The sequence below is a fragment of the Schistocerca nitens genome, chromosome 6 (assembly GCF_023898315.1).
Source record: "Schistocerca nitens isolate TAMUIC-IGC-003100 chromosome 6, iqSchNite1.1, whole genome shotgun sequence".
Classification (NCBI taxonomy): Eukaryota; Metazoa; Arthropoda; class Insecta; order Orthoptera; family Acrididae; genus Schistocerca; species Schistocerca nitens.
The window spans coordinates 115750035-115762534 of NC_064619.1; the positions used below are offsets into that span (position 1 = coordinate 115750035).

A 12500-nucleotide genomic window follows, 5' to 3' on the forward strand; every position below is an offset into this window, starting at 1 on the left:
CACACCAGTTTCAAGAGCAGGTGGAGTGGGGGGTTCGAGATCAGGCACGTCAACCAAGGCATCCGAAGGATTAGCAGGGCAAGAGGAATCAGAAGAAGGAGCCAACAAGGGGAAAACTGCATCAGGAACATCGGCACCGGCATCAGAAGGTGTAGGGATTGGATGTGTAGGAGGTGGAGAGATAGGTTTGGAATCCGCTGAAGCGGAGCGCGCAGTACTAGAAGCGATTTGCCGACAAACAGCTGGCTGCACCGAAGTGTCGTCAACATGTTGTGATGCCTGTGTCGGGGTGGATGTCAACACCACCTCGACCGAATGTTGTGGCTCGTGCGCCGACGGTGGGGCAGCAAGTTTGACGTCATCAGGCAAAGCAGGAGACACAGCGGGAACAGAATCCGAAACAGGCATGGGAGATTCCGGAATTCCCTCGTCAGATTCGCAAACCGGCTGCGAAACAGCAGCTTCATCATCAGTGCTACCGGTATCACTAGCACGACGGCGTTTGTTATTGGAAACAGACGGGATCGGTGTAGGAGCAGCCGATACATCTGGGCGAGTGGGTAACGGGGGAAAACCTGCATCAGAGGAGGGTGTCACCCGTTGTGAAGAATCTACTGCAGGAGGCTGACAAGAAACAGTGGAGGAAGCTGCTGGCACAAGATCGGCAACCGTTAATTTGCGGCGTTGTGCTAGCCCATTTTGAAGCACAAACACCCGCTTAGGGCAATTAGCACGAACATGACCATTCTCATTACATAGAAAACACGTACCAACTTGCCCCTCATAAGTAAGATGAACACGATAACCACATACAACCAGATGGGACGGTATATTCGACTTAATATGCATTTCAACCGATCTGACACCATTATAACATTGCAGCTTAGGTTGTGCAGACCAACGTTCATTGCGAATTAACCGAACAGTACCATAACCAAGCAAAGCGTCCTTGAGATAACTGTTTTCAACTTCAGGGGGTAAATTATAAACCCGAACTGTGGTATACGTAATTTCAGCATTTGAAACAGTAACACTGCTAATAGAACCATCTCTATGACGGAACGACACTTGCTCACCATGTTTAAGTAAAATCCTATCTAGCAAAACCGGGTTCAACAATTTCACAAAAAAGCAGTACAGTTCTGTATCAAAATACGCCGTATGTACCTGGTCCGATGTGATGCCAATCGTATCCACAATCCATTCGTGAATTTCCAACGAAGTTGGTTGCACATTCCTGGTGGCCTTGTTAAACTGAAAACTGAGAGTACACTTCCGCGGAAACAACCGGGAAGCCATAACACTTAACTAATGCGGCAAAAGCCGCTATACAACACAAGACACAAAACAAACGTGAAGGCGACGAAACAACGAAGAAAAGAAGACAAAGAAACGTCACACACAGAAAGTAAATAGTCACAACCCAAGATAACGGCGGATCGAATACACAGCACGTCCGATCGCTGTCGCGTCTCAAGCGGAACTGTCGCACAAAATGCATACAAACCACTGTTGTGCCTATGCATTCAGAAAACCTCTGAGGCCAGTAGAATACTTTTCATAGGCTGTAGAACATCCCTTTCATTCAGTGTACTGCCATGTGTTAGATGCTGCTCGAGATAGCTCCGCTCCTTGCAGGAAGGTTAAAAAAATGAATGCCTTCTGTGAGGTTCGAACTCACGACCCCTGGTTTACGAGACCAGTGCTCTACCACTGAGCTAAGAAGGCGGCAGCTTAGCGTTTGTGAGCTATCCCCGAATTGTCACTTCATCATACTGAATCTTGCAGCCCTCGACCAGATATCGGATTTGGCACACAGCTGCTGCAGGGGGTGTCCACATTGCCGTTTTCCAAATCTCTTGACTGTTTCGCCCTTACGATCGACGACGAGCGTCGGGCCACCAGAAGTTTGCGGTCTGCACAATCCTGTCCTAGTGCACAGCTTGTGGGATAGCGTGGCTCGACTGCGAAATGCGCCTTTCGGCTCCTCTCTCTGGCTACAGTATGCTGTTGTCCACAGTGGCACTGGCGTTGCCCATGGGGCTTCACGTAAGGCGACTGCACGTCTCTCGGCCAACAGCAGCCCACTGCAGATCGACACTTAAGAGACACCAAATACAAATCGACATCGAGAGGCAGGCCCTGTCATATGGCAGTCGCGACGTATACGCTGAAATTGAATGTAAAGAATACGTCTTTTGTAGTGGGCGTCGCTCTACTGCAGTGCACACATGACGAATAAATAGGAAAAGAGTAGAACGTCTGTGTAGGGCCATGTTTTTACCTACAGTGTCACTTGGCTGAATGTGTATAAGGCTCTGTGGCATCACTCAAACACAGCCAAATTGTCACGCTAGCTGTGTATCTCTAACAAAGTTGACGTATGTCCTCACCTCGGTGCCGGTTAAAACGATTTCGCCCCCGGGTGGGCTCGAACCACCAACCTTTCGGTTAACAGCCGAACGCGCTAGCCGATTGCGCCACGGAGGCCTTGAATTTGGCTCACTTGTGCTCTGTATATCAACGCAATTCGTATACCTTCTGCAGGAATCTCGCAGAATGGTAGCATCTGCTTGCGCCTCTTCACATGGATAACGTGCATGCACACTGTAGCGAGGCTCGTACACGAATACGTGTCTCTCGGCCAACAGCGGCCCACTGCAGATCGACACTTAAGAGACACCAAATACAAATCGACATCGAGAGACAGGCCCTGTCATATGGCAGTCGCGACGTATACGCTGAAATTGAATGTAAAGAATACGTCTTTTGTAGTGGGCGTCGCTCTACTGCAGTGCACACATGACGAATAAATAGGAAAAGAGTAGAACGTCTGTGTAGGGCCATGTTTTTACCTACAGTGTCACTTGGCTGAATGTGTATAAGGCTCTGTGGCATCACTCAAACACAGCCAAATTGTCACGCTAGCTGTGTATCTCTAACAAAGTTGACGTATGTCCTCACCTCGGTGCCGGTTAAAACGATTTCGCCCCCGGGTGGGCTCGAACCACCAACCTTTCGGTTAACAGCCGAACGCGCTAGCCGATTGCGCCACGGAGGCCTTGAATTTGGCTCACTTGTGCTCTGTATATCAACGCAATTCGTATACCTTCTGCAGGAATCTCGCAGAATGGTAGCATCTGCTTGCGCCTCTTCACATGGATAACGTGCATGCACACTGTAGCGAGGCTCGTACACGAATGACATCGCCAAGCATGACATTATACTACAAAATGCATACAAACCACTGTTGTGCCTATGCATTCAGAAAACCTCTGAGGCCAGTAGAATACTTTTCATAGGCTGTAGAACATCCCTTTCATTCAGTGTACTGCCATGTGTTAGATGCTGCTCGAGATAGCTCCGCTCCTTGCAGGAAGGTTAAAAAAATGAATGCCTTCTGTGAGGTTCGAACTCACGACCCCTGGTTTACGAGACCAGTGCTCTACCACTGAGCTAAGAAGGCGGCAGCTTAGCGTTTGTGAGCTTTCCCCGAATTGTCACTTCATCATACTGAATCTTGCAGCCCTCGACCAGATATCGGATTTGGCACACAGCTGCTGCAGGGGGTGTCCACATTGCCGTTTTCCAAATCTCTTGACTGTTTCGCCCTTACGATCGACGACGAGCGTCGGGCCACCAGAAGTTTGCGGTCTGCACAATCCTGTCCTAGTGCACAGCTTGTGGGATAGCGTGGCTCGACTGCGAAATGCGCCTTTCGGCTCCTCTCTCTGGCTACAGTATGCTGTTGTCCACAGTGGCACTGGCGTTGCCCATGGGGCTTCACGTAAGGCGACTGCACGTCTCTCGGCCAACAGCAGCCCACTGCAGATCGACACTTAAGAGACACCAAATACAAATCGACATCGAGAGGCAGGCCCTGTCATATGGCAGTCGCGACGTATACGCTGAAATTGAATGTAAAGAATACGTCTTTTGTAGTGGGCGTCGCTCTACTGCAGTGCACACATGACGAATAAATAGGAAAAGAGTAGAACGTCTGTGTAGGGCCATGTTTTTACCTACAGTGTCACTTGGCTGAATGTGTATAAGGCTCTGTGGCATCACTCAAACACAGCCAAATTGTCACGCTAGCTGTGTATCTCTAACAAAGTTGACGTATGTCCTCACCTCGGTGCCGGTTAAAACGATTTCGCCCCCGGGTGGGCTCGAACCACCAACCTTTCGGTTAACATACGAACGCGCTAGCCGATTGCGCCACGGAGGCCTTGAATTTGGCTCACTTGTGCTCTGTATATCAACGCAATTCGTATACCTTCTGCAGAAATCTCGCAGAATGGTAGCATCTGCTTGCGCCTCTTCACATGGATAACGTGCATGCACACTGTAGCGAGGCTCGTACACGAATACGTGTCTCTCGGCCAACAGCGGCCCACTGCAGATCGACACTTAAGAGACACCAAATACAAATCGACATCGAGAGACAGGCCCTGTCATATGGCAGTCGCGACGTATACGCTGAAATTGAATGTAAAGAATACGTCTTTTGTAGTGGGCGTCGCTCTACTGCAGTGCACACATGACGAATAAATAGGAAAAGAGTAGAACGTCTATGTAGGGCCATGTTTTTACCTACAGTGTCACTTGGCTGAATGTGTATAAGGCTCTGTGGCATCACTCAAACACAGCCAAATTGTCACGCTAGCTGTGTATCTCTAACAAAGTTGACGTATGTCCTCGACTCGGTGCCGGTTAAAACGATTTCGCCCACGGGTGGGCTCGAACCACCAACCTTTCGGTTAACAGCCGAACGCGCTAGCCGATTGCGCCACGGAGGCCTTGAATTTGGCTCACTTGTGCTCTGTATATCAACGCAATTCGTATACCTTCTGCAGGAATCTCGCAGAATGGTAGCATCTGCTTGCGCCTCTTCACATGGATAACGTGCATGCACACTGTAGCGAGGCTCGTACACGAATGACATCGCCAAGCATGACATTATACTACAAAATGCATACAAACCACTGTTGTGCCTATGCATTCAGAAAACCTCTGAGGCCAGTAGAATACTTTTCATAGGCTGTAGAACATCCCTTTCATTCAGTGTACTGCCATGTGTTAGATGCTGCTCGAGATAGCTCCGCTCCTTGCAGGAAGGTTAAAAAAATGAATGCCTTCTGTGAGGTTCGAACTCACGACCCCTGGTTTACGAGACCAGTGCTCTACCACTGAGCTAAGAAGGCGGCAGCTTAGCGTTTGTGAGCTATCCCCGAATTGTCACTTCATCATACTGAATCTTGCAGCCCTCGACCAGATATCGGATTTGGCACACAGCTGCTGCAGGGGGTGTCCACATTGCCGTTTTCCAAATCTCTTGACTGTTTCGCCCTTACGATCGACGACGAGCGTCGGGCCACCAGAAGTTTGCGGTCTGCACAATCCTGTCCTAGTGCACAGCTTGTGGGATAGCGTGGCTCGACTGCGAAATGCGCCTTTCGGCTCCTCTCTCTGGCTACAGTATGCTGTTGTCCACAGTGGCACTGGCGTTGCCCATGGGGCTTCACGTAAGGCGACTGCACGTCTCTCGGCCAACAGCAGCCCACTGCAGATCGACACTTAAGAGACACCAAATACAAATCGACATCGAGAGGCAGGCCCTGTCATATGGCAGTCGCGACGTATACGCTGAAATTGAATGTAAAGAATACGTCTTTTGTAGTGGGCGTCGCTCTACTGCAGTGCACACATGACGAATAAATAGGAAAAGAGTAGAACGTCTGTGTAGGGCCATGTTTTTACCTACAGTGTCACTTGGCTGAATGTGTATAAGGCTCTGTGGCATCACTCAAACACAGCCAAATTGTCACGCTAGCTGTGTATCTCTAACAAAGTTGACGTATGTCCTCACCTCGGTGCCGGTTAAAACGATTTCGCCCCCGGGTGGGCTCGAACCACCAACCTTTCGGTTAACAGACGAACGCGCTAGCCGATTGCGCCACGGAGGCCTTGAATTTGGCTCACTTGTGCTCTGTATATCAACGCAATTCGTATACCTTCTGCAGAAATCTCGCAGAATGGTAGCATCTGCTTGCGCCTCTTCACATGGATAACGTGCATGCACACTGTAGCGAGGCTCGTACACGAATACGTGTCTCTCGGCCAACAGCGGCCCACTGCAGATCGACACTTAAGAGACACCAAATACAAATCGACATCGAGAGACAGGCCCTGTCATATGGCAGTCGCGACGTATACGCTGAAATTGAATGTAAAGAATACGTCTTTTGTAGTGGGCGTCGCTCTACTGCAGTGCACACATGACGAATAAATAGAAAAAGAGTAGAACGTCTGTGTAGGGCCATGTTTTTACCTACAGTGTCACTTGGCTGAATGTGTATAAGGCTCTGTGGCATCACTCAAACACAGCCAAATTGTCACGCTAGCTGTGTATCTCTAACAAAGTTGACGTATGTCCTCACCTCGGTGCCGGTTAAAACGATTTCGCCCCCGGGTGGGCTCGAACCACCAACCTTTCGGTTAACAGCCGAACGCGCTAGCCGATTGCGCCACGGAGGCCTTGAATTTGGCTCACTTGTGCTCTGTATATCAACGCAATTCGTATACCTTCTGCAGGAATCTCGCAGAATGGTAGCATCTGCTTGCGCCTCTTCACATGGATAACGTGCATGCACACTGTAGCGAGGCTCGTACACGAATGACATCGCCAAGCATGACATTATACTACAAAATGCATACAAACCACTGTTGTGCCTATGCATTCAGAAAACCTCTGAGGCCAGTAGAATACTTTTCATAGGCTGTAGAACATCCCTTTCATTCAGTGTACTGCCATGTGTTAGATGCTGCTCGAGATAGCTCCGCTCCTTGCAGGAAGGTTAAAAAAATGAATGCCTTCTGTGAGGTTCGAACTCACGACCCCTGGTTTACGAGACCAGTGCTCTACCACTGAGCTAAGAAGGCGGCAGCTTAGCGTTTGTGAGCTATCCCCGAATTGTCACTTCATCATACTGAATCTTGCAGCCCTCGACCAGATATCGGATTTGGCACACAGCTGCTGCAGGGGGTGTCCACATTGCCGTTTTCCAAATCTCTTGACTGTTTCGCCCTTACGATCGACGACGAGCGTCGGGCCACCAGAAGTTTGCGGTCTGCACAATCCTGTCCTAGTGCACAGCTTGTGGGATAGCGTGGCTCGACTGCGAAATGCGCCTTTCGGCTCCTCTCTCTGGCTACAGTATGCTGTTGTCCACAGTGGCACTGGCGTTGCCCATGGGGCTTCACGTAAGGCGACTGCACGTCTCTCGGCCAACAGCAGCCCACTGCAGATCGACACTTAAGAGACACCAAATACAAATCGACATCGAGAGGCAGGCCCTGTCATATGGCAGTCGCGACGTATACGCTGAAATTGAATGTAAAGAATACGTCTTTTGTAGTGGGCGTCGCTCTACTGCAGTGCACACATGACGAATAAATAGGAAAAGAGTAGAACGTCTGTGTAGGGCCATGTTTTTACCTACAGTGTCACTTGGCTGAATGTGTATAAGGCTCTGTGGCATCACTCAAACACAGCCAAATTGTCACGCTAGCTGTGTATCTCTAACAAAGTTGACGTATGTCCTCACCTCGGTGCCGGTTAAAACGATTTCGCCCCCGGGTGGGCTCGAACCACCAACCTTTCGGTTAACAGCCGAACGCGCTAGCCGATTGCGCCACGGAGGCCTTGAATTTGGCTCACTTGTGCTCTGTATATCAACGCAATTCGTATACCTTCTGCAGGAATCTCGCAGAATGGTAGCATCTGCTTGCGCCTCTTCACATGGATAACGTGCATGCACACTGTAGCGAGGCTCGTACACGAATACGTGTCTCTCGGCCAACAGCGGCCCACTGCAGATCGACACTTAAGAGACACCAAATACAAATCGACATCGAGAGACAGGCCCTGTCATATGGCAGTCGCGACGTATACGCTGAAATTGAATGTAAAGAATACGTCTTTTGTAGTGGGCGTCGCTCTACTGCAGTGCACACATGACGAATAAATAGGAAAAGAGTAGAACGTCTGTGTAGGGCCATGTTTTTACCTACAGTGTCACTTGGCTGAATGTGTATAAGGCTCTGTGGCATCACTCAAACACAGCCAAATTGTCACGCTAGCTGTGTATCTCTAACAAAGTTGACGTATGTCCTCACCTCGGTGCCGGTTAAAACGATTTCGCCCCCGGGTGGGCTCGAACCACCAACCTTTCGGTTAACAGCCGAACGCGCTAGCCGATTGCGCCACGGAGGCCTTGAATTTGGCTCACTTGTGCTCTGTATATCAACGCAATTCGTATACCTTCTGCAGGAATCTCGCAGAATGGTAGCATCTGCTTGCGCCTCTTCACATGGATAACGTGCATGCACACTGTAGCGAGGCTCGTACACGAATGACATCGCCAAGCATGACATTATACTACAAAATGCATACAAACCACTGTTGTGCCTATGCATTCAGAAAACCTCTGAGGCCAGTAGAATACTTTTCATAGGCTGTAGAACATCCCTTTCATTCAGTGTACTGCCATGTGTTAGATGCTGCTCGAGATAGCTCCGCTCCTTGCAGGAAGGTTAAAAAAATGAATGCCTTCTGTGAGGTTCGAACTCACGACCCCTGGTTTACGAGACCAGTGCTCTACCACTGAGCTAAGAAGGCGGCAGCTTAGCGTTTGTGAGCTATCCCCGAATTGTCACTTCATCATACTGAATCTTGCAGCCCTCGACCAGATATCGGATTTGGCACACAGCTGCTGCAGGGGGTGTCCACATTGCCGTTTTCCAAATCTCTTGACTGTTTCGCCCTTACGATCGACGACGAGCGTCGGGCCACCAGAAGTTTGCGGTCTGCACAATCCTGTCCTAGTGCACAGCTTGTGGGATAGCGTGGCTCGACTGCGAAATGCGCCTTTCGGCTCCTCTCTCTGGCTACAGTATGCTGTTGTCCACAGTGGCACTGGCGTTGCCCATGGGGCTTCATGTAAGGCGACTGCACGTCTCTCGGCCAACAGCGGCCCACTGCAGATCGACACTTAAGAGACACCAAATACAAATCGACATCGAGAGACAGGCCCTGTCATATGGCAGTCGCGACGTATACGCTGAAATTGAATGTAAAGAATACGTCTTTTGTAGTGGGCGTCGCTCTACTGCAGTGCACACATGACGAATAAATAGGAAAAGAGTAGAACGTCTGTGTAGGGCCATGTTTTTACCTACAGTGTCACTTGGCTGAATGTGTATAAGGCTCTGTGGCATCACTCAAACACAGGCAAATTGTCACGCTAGCTGTGTATCTCTAACAAAGTTGACGTATGTCCTCACCTCGGTGCCGGTTAAAACGATTTCGCCCCCGGGTGGGCTCGAACCACCAACCTTTCGGTTAACAGCCGAACGCGCTAGCCGATTGCGCCACGGAGGCCTTGAATTTGGCTCACTTGTGCTCTGTATATCAACGCAATTCGTATACCTTCTGCAGGAATCTCGCAGAATGGTAGCATCTGCTTGCGCCTCTTCACATGGATAACGTGCATGCACACTGTAGCGAGGCTCGTACACGAATACGTGTCTCTCGGCCAACAGCGGCCCACTGCAGATCGACACTTAAGAGACACCAAATACAAATCGACATCGAGAGACAGGCCCTGTCATATGGCAGTCGCGACGTATACGCTGAAATTGAATGTAAAGAATACGTCTTTTGTAGTGGGCGTCGCTCTACTGCAGTGCACACATGACGAATAAATAGGAAAAGAGTAGAACGTCTGTGTAGGGCCATGTTTTTACCTACAGTGTCACTTGGCTGAATGTGTATAAGGCTCTGTGGCATCACTCAAACACAGGCAAATTGTCACGCTAGCTGTGTATCTCTAACAAAGTTGACGTATGTCCTCACCTCGGTGCCGGTTAAAACGATTTCGCCCCCGGGTGGGCTCGAACCACCAACCTTTCGGTTAACAGCCGAACGCGCTAGCCGATTGCGCCACGGAGGCCTTGAATTTGGCTCACTTGTGCTCTGTATATCAACGCAATTCGTATACCTTCTGCAGGAATCTCGCAGAATGGTAGCATCTGCTTGCGCCTCTTCACATGGATAACGTGCATGCACACTGTAGCGAGGCTCGTACACGAATACGTGTCTCTCGGCCAACAGCGGCCCACTGCAGATCGACACTTAAGAGACACCAAATACAAATCGACATCGAGAGACAGGCCCTGTCATATGGCAGTCGCGACGTATACGCTGAAATTGAATGTAAAGAATACGTCTTTTGTAGTGGGCGTCGCTCTACTGCAGTGCACACATGACGAATAAATAGGAAAAGAGTAGAACGTCTGTGTAGGGCCATGTTTTTACCTACAGTGTCACTTGGCTGAATGTGTATAAGGCTCTGTGGCATCACTCAAACACAGCCAAATTGTCACGCTAGCTGTGTATCTCTAACAAAGTTGACGTATGTCCTCACCTCGGTGCCGGTTAAAACGATTTCGCCCCCGGGTGGGCTCGAACCACCAACCTTTCGGTTAACAGCCGAACGCGCTAGCCGATTGCGCCACGGAGGCCTTGAATTTGGCTCACTTGTGCTCTGTATATCAACGCAATTCGTATACCTTCTGCAGGAATCTCGCAGAATGGTAGCATCTGCTTGCGCCTCTTCACATGGATAACGTGCATGCACACTGTAGCGAGGCTCGTACACGAATGACATCGCCAAGCATGACATTATACTACAAAATGCATACAAACCACTGTTGTGCCTATGCATTCAGAAAACCTCTGAGGCCAGTAGAATACTTTTCATAGGCTGTAGAACATCCCTTTCATTCAGTGTACTGCCATGTGTTAGATGCTGCTCGAGATAGCTCCGCTCCTTGCAGGAAGGTTAAAAAAATGAATGCCTTCTGTGAGGTTCGAACTCACGACCCCTGGTTTACGAGACCAGTGCTCTACCACTGAGCTAAGAAGGCGGCAGCTTAGCGTTTGTGAGCTATCCCCGAATTGTCACTTCATCATACTGAATCTTGCAGCCCTCGACCAGATATCGGATTTGGCACACAGCTGCTGCAGGGGGTGTCCACATTGCCGTTTTCCAAATCTCTTGACTGTTTCGCCCTTACGATCGACGACGAGCGTCGGGCCACCAGAAGTTTGCGGTCTGCACAATCCTGTCCTAGTGCACAGCTTGTGGGATAGCGTGGCTCGACTGCGAAATGCGCCTTTCGGCTCCTCTCTCTGGCTACAGTATGCTGTTGTCCACAGTGGCACTGGCGTTGCCCATGGGGCTTCACGTAAGGCGACTGCACGTCTCTCGGCCAACAGCAGCCCACTGCAGATCGACACTTAAGAGACACCAAATACAAATCGACATCGAGAGACAGGCCCTGTCATATGGCAGTCGCGACGTATACGCTGAAATTGAATGTAAAGAATACGTCTTTTGTAGTGGGCGTCGCTCTACTGCAGTGCACACATGACGAATAAATAGGAAAAGAGTAGAACGTCTGTGTAGGGCCATGTTTTTACCTACAGTGTCACTTGGCTGAATGTGTATAAGGCTCTGTGGCATCACTCAAACACAGGCAAATTGTCACGCTAGCTGTGTATCTCTAACAAAGTTGACGTATGTCCTCACCTCGGTGCCGGTTAAAACGATTTCGCCCCCGGGTGGGCTCGAACCACCAACCTTTCGGTTAACAGCCGAACGCGCTAGCCGATTGCGCCACGGAGGCCTTGAATTTGGCTCACTTGTGCTCTGTATATCAACGCAATTCGTATACCTTCTGCAGGAATCTCGCAGAATGGTAGCATCTGCTTGCGCCTCTTCACATGGATAACGTGCATGCACACTGTAGCGAGGCTCGTACACGAATGACATCGCCAAGCATGACATTATACTACAAAATGCATACAAACCACTGTTGTGCCTATGCATTCAGAAAACCTCTGAGGCCAGTAGAATACTTTTCATAGGCTGTAGAACATCCCTTTCATTCAGTGTACTGCCATGTGTTAGATGCTGCTCGAGATAGCTCCGCTCCTTGCAGGAAGGTTAAAAAAATGAATGCCTTCTGTGAGGTTCGAACTCACGACCCCTGGTTTACGAGACCAGTGCTCTACCACTTTTTTTTTTTTTTTTTTCGCGGGCAAGAGCTCTACCAACTTTTTTTTTTTTTTCCACTTTTTTTTTTGTTGTTGTCGAATGCTCGACGACTTTCTTTTTTTTTTTTGTTTCTTTTTTTTTTGCCTTAACCACTTTTTTTTAACCACTTTTTTTTTTCGCCTTAACCGCTGTTTTTTCTTTTTTTATTTCCTTAACCACTTTTTTTTTATGCCTTATCCATTAGGCCACATTTTTTTTTTGTTTTTGCTCTGCCACTTTTTTTTTTTGCCACTTTTTTTTTGTCCAATGCCTAGGGTTTTTTTTTTTTTTTTTTTTTTTTTTTTTGTTTTCATCACTGTGATTGTAAAGTAAGGCGGT

General features: G+C 49.1%; 18 non-coding genes across 18 annotated transcripts; all 18 read right to left on the minus strand.

Annotated features, from left to right (window-relative positions):
- Nucleotides 1-1656: 1656 nt before the first annotated feature.
- On the minus strand, nucleotides 1657-1728 carry Trnat-cgu (transfer RNA threonine (anticodon CGU)). The gene has a single exon. It is a non-coding gene; the product is annotated as a tRNA-Thr (tRNA).
- Nucleotides 1729-2416: 688 nt separating this feature from the next.
- On the minus strand, nucleotides 2417-2490 carry Trnan-guu (transfer RNA asparagine (anticodon GUU)). The gene has a single exon. It is a non-coding gene; the product is annotated as a tRNA-Asn (tRNA).
- A 497-nt stretch (nucleotides 2491-2987) lies between these two features.
- Trnan-guu (transfer RNA asparagine (anticodon GUU)) lies at nucleotides 2988-3061 on the minus strand. The gene has a single exon. It is a non-coding gene; the product is annotated as a tRNA-Asn (tRNA).
- A 333-nt stretch (nucleotides 3062-3394) lies between these two features.
- Trnat-cgu (transfer RNA threonine (anticodon CGU)) lies at nucleotides 3395-3466 on the minus strand. The gene has a single exon. It is a non-coding gene; the product is annotated as a tRNA-Thr (tRNA).
- Nucleotides 3467-4154: 688 nt separating this feature from the next.
- Trnan-guu (transfer RNA asparagine (anticodon GUU)) lies at nucleotides 4155-4228 on the minus strand. The gene has a single exon. It is a non-coding gene; the product is annotated as a tRNA-Asn (tRNA).
- A 497-nt stretch (nucleotides 4229-4725) lies between these two features.
- Trnan-guu (transfer RNA asparagine (anticodon GUU)) lies at nucleotides 4726-4799 on the minus strand. The gene has a single exon. It is a non-coding gene; the product is annotated as a tRNA-Asn (tRNA).
- Nucleotides 4800-5132: 333 nt separating this feature from the next.
- On the minus strand, nucleotides 5133-5204 carry Trnat-cgu (transfer RNA threonine (anticodon CGU)). The gene has a single exon. It is a non-coding gene; the product is annotated as a tRNA-Thr (tRNA).
- Nucleotides 5205-5892: 688 nt separating this feature from the next.
- On the minus strand, nucleotides 5893-5966 carry Trnan-guu (transfer RNA asparagine (anticodon GUU)). Its single transcript has one exon. It is a non-coding gene; the product is annotated as a tRNA-Asn (tRNA).
- Nucleotides 5967-6463: 497 nt separating this feature from the next.
- Nucleotides 6464-6537, minus strand: Trnan-guu (transfer RNA asparagine (anticodon GUU)). The gene has a single exon. It is a non-coding gene; the product is annotated as a tRNA-Asn (tRNA).
- A 333-nt stretch (nucleotides 6538-6870) lies between these two features.
- Trnat-cgu (transfer RNA threonine (anticodon CGU)) lies at nucleotides 6871-6942 on the minus strand. The gene has a single exon. It is a non-coding gene; the product is annotated as a tRNA-Thr (tRNA).
- A 688-nt stretch (nucleotides 6943-7630) lies between these two features.
- On the minus strand, nucleotides 7631-7704 carry Trnan-guu (transfer RNA asparagine (anticodon GUU)). The gene has a single exon. It is a non-coding gene; the product is annotated as a tRNA-Asn (tRNA).
- A 497-nt stretch (nucleotides 7705-8201) lies between these two features.
- Nucleotides 8202-8275, minus strand: Trnan-guu (transfer RNA asparagine (anticodon GUU)). Its single transcript has one exon. It is a non-coding gene; the product is annotated as a tRNA-Asn (tRNA).
- A 333-nt stretch (nucleotides 8276-8608) lies between these two features.
- Nucleotides 8609-8680, minus strand: Trnat-cgu (transfer RNA threonine (anticodon CGU)). Its single transcript has one exon. It is a non-coding gene; the product is annotated as a tRNA-Thr (tRNA).
- A 688-nt stretch (nucleotides 8681-9368) lies between these two features.
- Trnan-guu (transfer RNA asparagine (anticodon GUU)) lies at nucleotides 9369-9442 on the minus strand. Its single transcript has one exon. It is a non-coding gene; the product is annotated as a tRNA-Asn (tRNA).
- A 497-nt stretch (nucleotides 9443-9939) lies between these two features.
- Nucleotides 9940-10013, minus strand: Trnan-guu (transfer RNA asparagine (anticodon GUU)). The gene has a single exon. It is a non-coding gene; the product is annotated as a tRNA-Asn (tRNA).
- A 497-nt stretch (nucleotides 10014-10510) lies between these two features.
- Trnan-guu (transfer RNA asparagine (anticodon GUU)) lies at nucleotides 10511-10584 on the minus strand. Its single transcript has one exon. It is a non-coding gene; the product is annotated as a tRNA-Asn (tRNA).
- A 333-nt stretch (nucleotides 10585-10917) lies between these two features.
- Trnat-cgu (transfer RNA threonine (anticodon CGU)) lies at nucleotides 10918-10989 on the minus strand. The gene has a single exon. It is a non-coding gene; the product is annotated as a tRNA-Thr (tRNA).
- Nucleotides 10990-11677: 688 nt separating this feature from the next.
- Nucleotides 11678-11751, minus strand: Trnan-guu (transfer RNA asparagine (anticodon GUU)). The gene has a single exon. It is a non-coding gene; the product is annotated as a tRNA-Asn (tRNA).
- Nucleotides 11752-12500: the final 749 nt, after the last annotated feature.